The sequence below is a fragment of the Balaenoptera musculus genome, chromosome 1 (genome assembly GCF_009873245.2).
Source record: "Balaenoptera musculus isolate JJ_BM4_2016_0621 chromosome 1, mBalMus1.pri.v3, whole genome shotgun sequence".
NCBI classification, from domain to species: Eukaryota; Metazoa; Chordata; class Mammalia; order Artiodactyla; family Balaenopteridae; genus Balaenoptera; species Balaenoptera musculus.
In genome coordinates this window covers 127104040-127111175 of record NC_045785.1, presented here as the reverse complement: position 1 = coordinate 127111175, position 7136 = coordinate 127104040, and positions in this window count along the sequence as shown.

The following is a 7136-nucleotide window of genomic DNA, read 5'->3' as shown; positions in this document are numbered from 1 at the left end:
GTTAGGTCTCTTTAGTTTGTCTTATTCTGTGATAGTTTTCCAGCCTCCAAAGGATCCAGTTTAAGAATGATCAACATTATTGTGTTTGTTACTGCTGGAACTAGTGTCCTGAAATAGTCTTTTAATTAGGTTTCTTACTTGCATTTGCTCCCTTATAATCCATTCTCCAGAACTATCTCTCTAAATCATAAATCAGATCATGTTACTCTGATGTATAAAAGTGTTTGCTGAAAGAGATGTGTGGTTTGGGAGGGTTTTTAAAAAACAGGAATACTAAGGCATTTTTATGTACTGTGGAGAATGACCCAGTAGAAAGGGAAAACTCAACAATTTGGGAGAGAAGTTGGTGGAAATCTGTCAAAGTTATCTGCTAACTGCTACTATTTTCTCATCTGAGAGAGAGGTGAGAAGGAAATGGTAGAGGTTTGTAGTGAGAAGGGATGATATAGAATAGTCATCTTGGAGATGAGATTGGGGCGTGAAGGAATTAGAAAAATCTAGCAGGATTTGGGGGGCAGTAGGGTAAGCATGAGTTGAAGAGTGATCAGTTAGGGTGCTGAGTGTTTTTCCTCTACCTAAGGTTAAGTGCTCAGGTGGAGTTTGAAGTAGGTGGAGAGTTGGATTTTGGCCAGAGTTGGAGTCCTGCCTTCCAAGTGTGAATGAATGGAGTTGAGAGTGTATGCAAATGTGATGTTATAAGATCATGAACTCTAAGCTGGGTAATGAGGGAGATGAGAAATAAAGGAAGGTGGGACAGTGAAAGATGATAGAGTGTTTGGATTGCAAGTCCCAGGAGTTTGAAGAGAATATTGCATTGGAAGAGTTATCTGGAAGAATATGATGATGTTGGTGGAGAGCAGGATGTTTGTAATTCAGATTGTGGAGAATTACACTTGTTGAGAATAACACAGTCAAGACCTGCACTGTCTAATGCAATAGCCACTAGCCATATGTAGCTTTTTAAAATTAGATTTAAATTACTTAATGGTAAATAAAGTTAAAAATTCATTTCTTCTTTGGCACTAGCCACATTTCAAGTGCTTAACAGCCACACGTGGCTAGTGGCTACCTCATTGGAGACTAAAGATCGGATGTTTCCATGATGGCAGAAGGTTCTGTGGGGCAGCACTGGTCTAGCATATGAACATAGTAGTAGGTGGATGAGACAGGTGGAGAATAAGATCATTAGAGAGAGCGGACTAAGGAACTGAGAGGACATGGCATGGAAGGATTGTATAGTTGATTTTGAAATCACTGAGAATTGGGCTTCCCTGGTGGCGCAGTGGTTAAGAATCCGCCTGCCAATGCAGGGGACACAGGTTCGAGCCCTGGTCCAGGAAGATCTCACATGCTGCGGAGCAACTAAGCCCGTGTGCCACCACTACTGAGAGCCTGTGAGCCACAACTACTGAAGCCTGTGTACCTAGATCCTGTGCTCCACAACAAGAGAAGCCACCACAATGAGAAGCCGGCGCACGGCAACAAAGAGTAGCCCCCGCTCGCCGCAACTAGAGAAAGCCTGTGTGCAGCAACGAAGACCCAATGCAGCCAAAAATAAATAAATAAAATTTAAAAATGAATAAAATCTATCTTAAAAAAAAAAAGAAACCACTGAGAATTATGACAGGAGTAATGGGGAAGAGAGAGAAATTGATTTAGAGGTCGATTCATGCCTTCTCCATGCAGCTCTGAGCCTCTCAGAGACAGCTGACCCCACCCCCAGCTCCATGTGTGGGTCTTTTGGTCAAAGGAGAATCCCAACCCCCTAGCACATGACTGCCTTAGAAGCAGGCTTTGATTCAATTTATATATGAGGACTTGAGACACGAGGGGAGATCACTGGAGATTTTAAGATATTTCTATTAGTGTAAAAGGGAAGCTGATGTGACAGAGACCCCTAAAATACAGTGGAACAAATAAGACAAAATTTTATTTCTCTGTCATGCAACAATTTGACCACTCTAAGCTGGTAAGGAAGCTTTCTTGCTTAGGTCACTCAGAAAACCTTTTTCCTTCTATCTTGTTACTCTGTTATCTCTGAGGACTTTGTCCTTTGCATGGTTGAAGCTGGGTGCTGCCATGAACACAATACAGCTTGCAGAAATGAGGAAGTGAGGAAATCCAGAGTAAGCAATTTCCTTTAAGTAAATGAAGGAGGAATTACACATATTATTTCATTCACATTCCGTTCGCAAGAAAGTGATCACGTGGCCACACCAGCTGCAAGAAAGAACTGGGAAGGTTGTCCCTAGCTAGGTGGCCATGTGACCAGGAAGAAGGGGTAAACAGACTTTTTAAATACAAGTTGCTGTCTGCCATAATCTGCTTCTGGAAGAATTCTGGAAGTGATTCTCTCTTTTTCTACCGGTTGTAGCCTAGAATTGCAGCAACTATTCTCTTTGCAAGCTGAGGATGACGTTGGTCCCAGCAGAAGGGCAAATCCAAGGGAACTGTGGAGAAATGGCACTGAAGCCACTGGATTAGGCAACCCCGAAGCCCATCTTACCACTGGACTCCCAATTATATGAGCCACAATGTTTCCTTGTTATGCTAGTTAGTTGAGTTTCTGTTTCTTAAAGTTAGGATGTTTCACAAATTATTTAACCATTCCACTACTAACACTATTTCCCTTTGTTGTTGTTATAAGCAGTGCAATAAACAACTTTGTACACATAACTATCTCTATAGGATAGAGTCTAAGATGTATCACTGCTGTGCCAGAGGATATGTGCATTTAACATTTTGGTGAACACCACCTAATTGCCCCAATCTGCATTTAGTAACATTTTCCTTCTACAATCACCACTCTCCTTCTCTAATGTTCTGGAATGTCTCCCTTTGACTCCTTTTATGTCTTGATTTTGTAGAATAGCGTGTTGGTGACATGTGTTCTCCTCTGCTGACGTTGAGGCTTAGTTTCTTTCTCCATCCACATGTTGCCCTAGCTCCTTCTCTGTTTACTAACCTGGCCATAACTAATCACAGTCACACTCTTTATAAAGGCTGCTGGCACTTCCATGAAAACAGATGTCAGAAATAAAAACGTTGCATAGTTAAATAGTATAACTTTTACTCTGTAGGAAAATGTGCTCAATAGTCTTATCCTATTGATACAAGCTAATTGTCTCATTATATTTTTCCTTTTGGCTTAGAGTTTTTAGGTCTATTTTAAAATCACTAATCAAGTTTTTCTGAAGAGAACAAACTAAGTGTAGACTTTAAAAAAAATCAAAATGTTCTGAAGTTAGAGACTGAAAATAATAATGTATCTTATCAAGGACAGGACAACTGTAAAGGGTGTTGTTTCTCTCGGTTGTCTACAGCTTACATGTGAAACTTTCTAAATTGGGAAGCGGTGATTGGGAGTGGGCCCTAGGACTGGGAGAATATAGAAGCTCTTAAGCTTATCTCCTCTTACAATGACCACTGCAGGGAATGGGAAGACCCTCACATTATTCTGTGGGGGAGGATGGAGAAGTGAGGGGAGATGGGGCCAGGGGAACAAGTGGAACAGGAATCAGTGACCTAGACAGGAAATGAAATGGGCCTGAACTAGCCAGTGAGGAAGGAGGGAGGGTAAGAGACAGACAAGCCTGTGAGATTTAATAATAGTTACCTTTAGGTGAGTATTTACTGTACACTAGGTACTGGGCTAAATGCTTTACAGGCAGTTCCCCGTGATCCCTTCTCTGAACTAGAGACACACTTGATCGAATTGTTGACTGTTAGATGTGGGGTGTGAGGGTCAGAGCGTCAAGGTGACTTCTTTTGTGTTTCAGTGGAAAACTGTGGATGAATAGTATTGTTGTTCCTTGAGAGAAGTATTAAAAGATAATTTTCAAAGGAGGCAAAATCATGCCTCTTATACAAATATAAAGAGAACGCAGTTTAAAGATTTTATTTAACTTGCTGTTAAAGAGGGAATTGGTAAGATGTTACCACTAGTTCAAAAGAAGCTTACATTTACAGATCAGGAATATTAAAATGAACATGCAAATGAAGGCAAAACTAATGTTTTCCACGGTGGGGAATGCCACTTAAACCTCTATTGGATATAATTTGCATGTCTATAGACAAGAATTATTTTGCATTGCTATTAATTGTCTATAATTTACAGTTTCAAAATAGCTCTCAGAATCAAAATAAGATAACCCCGAAAGGAGTGCTCTCAACAATGCTTATTTATTTATTTATTTGACTATGAAAGAAGAAAACACATATTTATTAATAAACACACCATTTATTTTTAAACTGTGCAATTTTACATAATTACTTATTGAAACACATTTTTTTTCCCTGCAGAGGATAAGGAGGATATCAGGGACTGAGTAAGGGAGCTTTTGGGGAAGATAATGAGGTTAACTTTGTACATATTGCATTTGAGAAGCTCATGGCATATTCTGTTTGAAATGTGCATTGAGACGCTAGGTCTGTGGCTCAGAAAAAATAAGGCAGGCAATAAAACGCGCATCCTGCTTAGGTAATAATAGTAATAATAGCTGTCAGTTATTAAATACTTACTAGGAATTATGCTAAGTACTTTATGTGGATTACACTATTTAATCCTTATAACACCCTACGAGGTAGGATGTGTTATAACTTCTATGCAGTAGAAAAGAAAACTGTAGCTTTGGAAAAGTACATAATTTGCTGAAGTTCACACAGCTAGTAAGTGGCAGAACTTCTGCACTGGTTTCAGCTCTCTATGCAACCCCCCCAGCGGGGCATGTTGAAAGATCCAGAGTGTTGGACTGTAAAAAAAGTTAGGCCCAGTAGGTGGTACTATTTGTATACACTAAAAGAATTTCTGAAAATGTAAAATTACTCTTAAGTGAAATGCCTTAGAAGTCCTTCGGATTTAATGATGAGCAAGAGGCCGAAGTGTGTAATATGCTTTCTCTTTTGCCAGGTTTCTGGGACATAACTAAATTCATTCATCTTTATGAATGGGACAAAACTGTTTCCCAGTATGATTTATGGAATAATTCCAAGGTGAGGAATGAGAGCCCCTTTTTTCTATTGAATCTGTTCTACACTATCGCCACAGAGTACATCTAGAATAGTCATGGTCAGAGAAGAGGGAGGGATAAACACGGAAAAAGATGCATGTGGAGATTCAGAAACTAGTGGTCTACATGATGGAAGAGAGCTTCAAAATCCCAGACAAAGCAGGAAAGATGTGTGTGGATAGAGAGGCACGTCCATATACACTCATAGGCAGAGTGAGAAAGGGAGACACACGGATGCTTTCATGGAGCAATATCCTTGTAATATGACTTTCATGATATCACTATTAAGACTTCTGAAGTCATTTATTTGAACATTGGAAACCACAGGCTTAAATGGTGAAGTTAAGAGCCCTGGATGTATGTTCTGCAGATGTATGTCCTGACTTGGCCACTTATGAGCTCTTTTACCTTGGACTAATCAATTGATATTTCCTTGCCTGTTTCTTATTTGTTAAATTTGTAGTACAGCCTTCCCCATGAAGACAGAGCTTGCTATAGCAAGAAACTCAGCTACCATCGCTAGCATTTGGCAGAGATTTAAAGGCAGGCAGGGGAGTTTTTTTTAAGAGTGAAAAAAGGGGAATGATTCAGATATACTCTTATTGGAGGTTGTTAGCATGGGGAAGGTGGAGGCGGGCTAACGAGAAGCAAGTCATCACATGTGACTGGTTTGGGGAGTATATTTGATTTTCTTTGTTGGTCCTGGGTTGGAGTGGGGACAACAGTTAGAGAAGCTGGCACTCATTGACCAAGTCCTGGTCCTGAGTGTTCTAATCTGATTGCTGCTGAGGTTACGGGTCAGAGTTCTATTGTTGTAGATGGTTTGGCCATTGTCTGTTTGTATACTTAGTCTCTTGGCACAATATATTCAGTACTTGAGATTAGGTTCAGGCTCCAGCTTGAGTCCTTGTGGTTTGCCCTTGTGGCTGCCTGGTTAGTTTACCTTGCCTTGTTTCACCCTGGGCACTGAACCTCCCCAGCCAGCTTCATAAGGACCGCTAAAGTGTCAGTTCTGCTTCACGGGAGAGAAAAGCATTTCAAGAAGTCATTCAGATTATATTCAGTGGAGCAGTTTTTCCTTATGAGTTCCTATGTTAAGTGTTCTCCCAATTCCAACGTGTGTGTGGACTTTTCCCCCACACCGTCGAGCAGTTCTTGGAGACCAGCTGGGTGTGCTACAGTTGAACTCAATTCTGATACTATCTACCCAGAGATGGCATCATATTCCAAAAGTTAAGGGCTCAGTCCTACAAGACTGCCTTCCCTCTCAATTCAGTTGTCAACTGTGAGCCCAGGTTGTCACCTGTGCTTCTGAGAACCAGCTATAGATCAGAAGTTCCGATGATCCCCCTCCTTGGGTTCAATTAATTTGCTAAAATAATCAGTAGCTTTGTGAACTAATTTGGCTCACAGAACTCAGAGAAGCATTTTATTTACTAGATTACTAGTTTATTATAAAAGGATGATATAACTCAGGAATAGCCAGATGGAAGAGATGCACAGGGCAAAGTAGGTGAGAAGGGAGTGGAGTTTCCATGTCCTTTCCAAGGGCACCATTCTTCCTGAGCCTTTATGTGTTCACCAACTCGGAAGCTCTCTGAACCCCATCCTTTCCAGTTTTTACAGAAGTTTCATTACATAGACATGATTGATTAAATCATTGGCCATTGGTGACTGATTCAACCTCCAGCCCGCCTCTCCCCTCCCCAGAGATCAAAGGGGTGGGAAGGTTCCAATCCTCAAATCACATGGATTGTTCTTCTGGTGATCAGCCCCCATTCTTAGGTGTTTTCCAAAAGTCTCCTCGTTAACAAAAGACACCTTTATATTCTCATCACTTAGGAGATTTCAAGGGTTTTAAGAGCTCTGTGCTGGAAACGAGGAGGAAGATCAATATATATCGTTATTATAAATCACAATATCACAAGTGTTAAGAAGTGAAATAGGTCACGGGGAAAGTTAAAAAATGGAACAGAACAGAGGAGCTTGAAGAGCAGACCTGAGTGGAGGAGTCGTTACCTGCATCTCTACTTACCTACAGAGCTCACTCTCTCCTGATTCCATAGTTTTTGAATCCCCTCCGTTATGCAAATCATGGACCTCTCTGTGAGGTGAAGCTTCCCATCA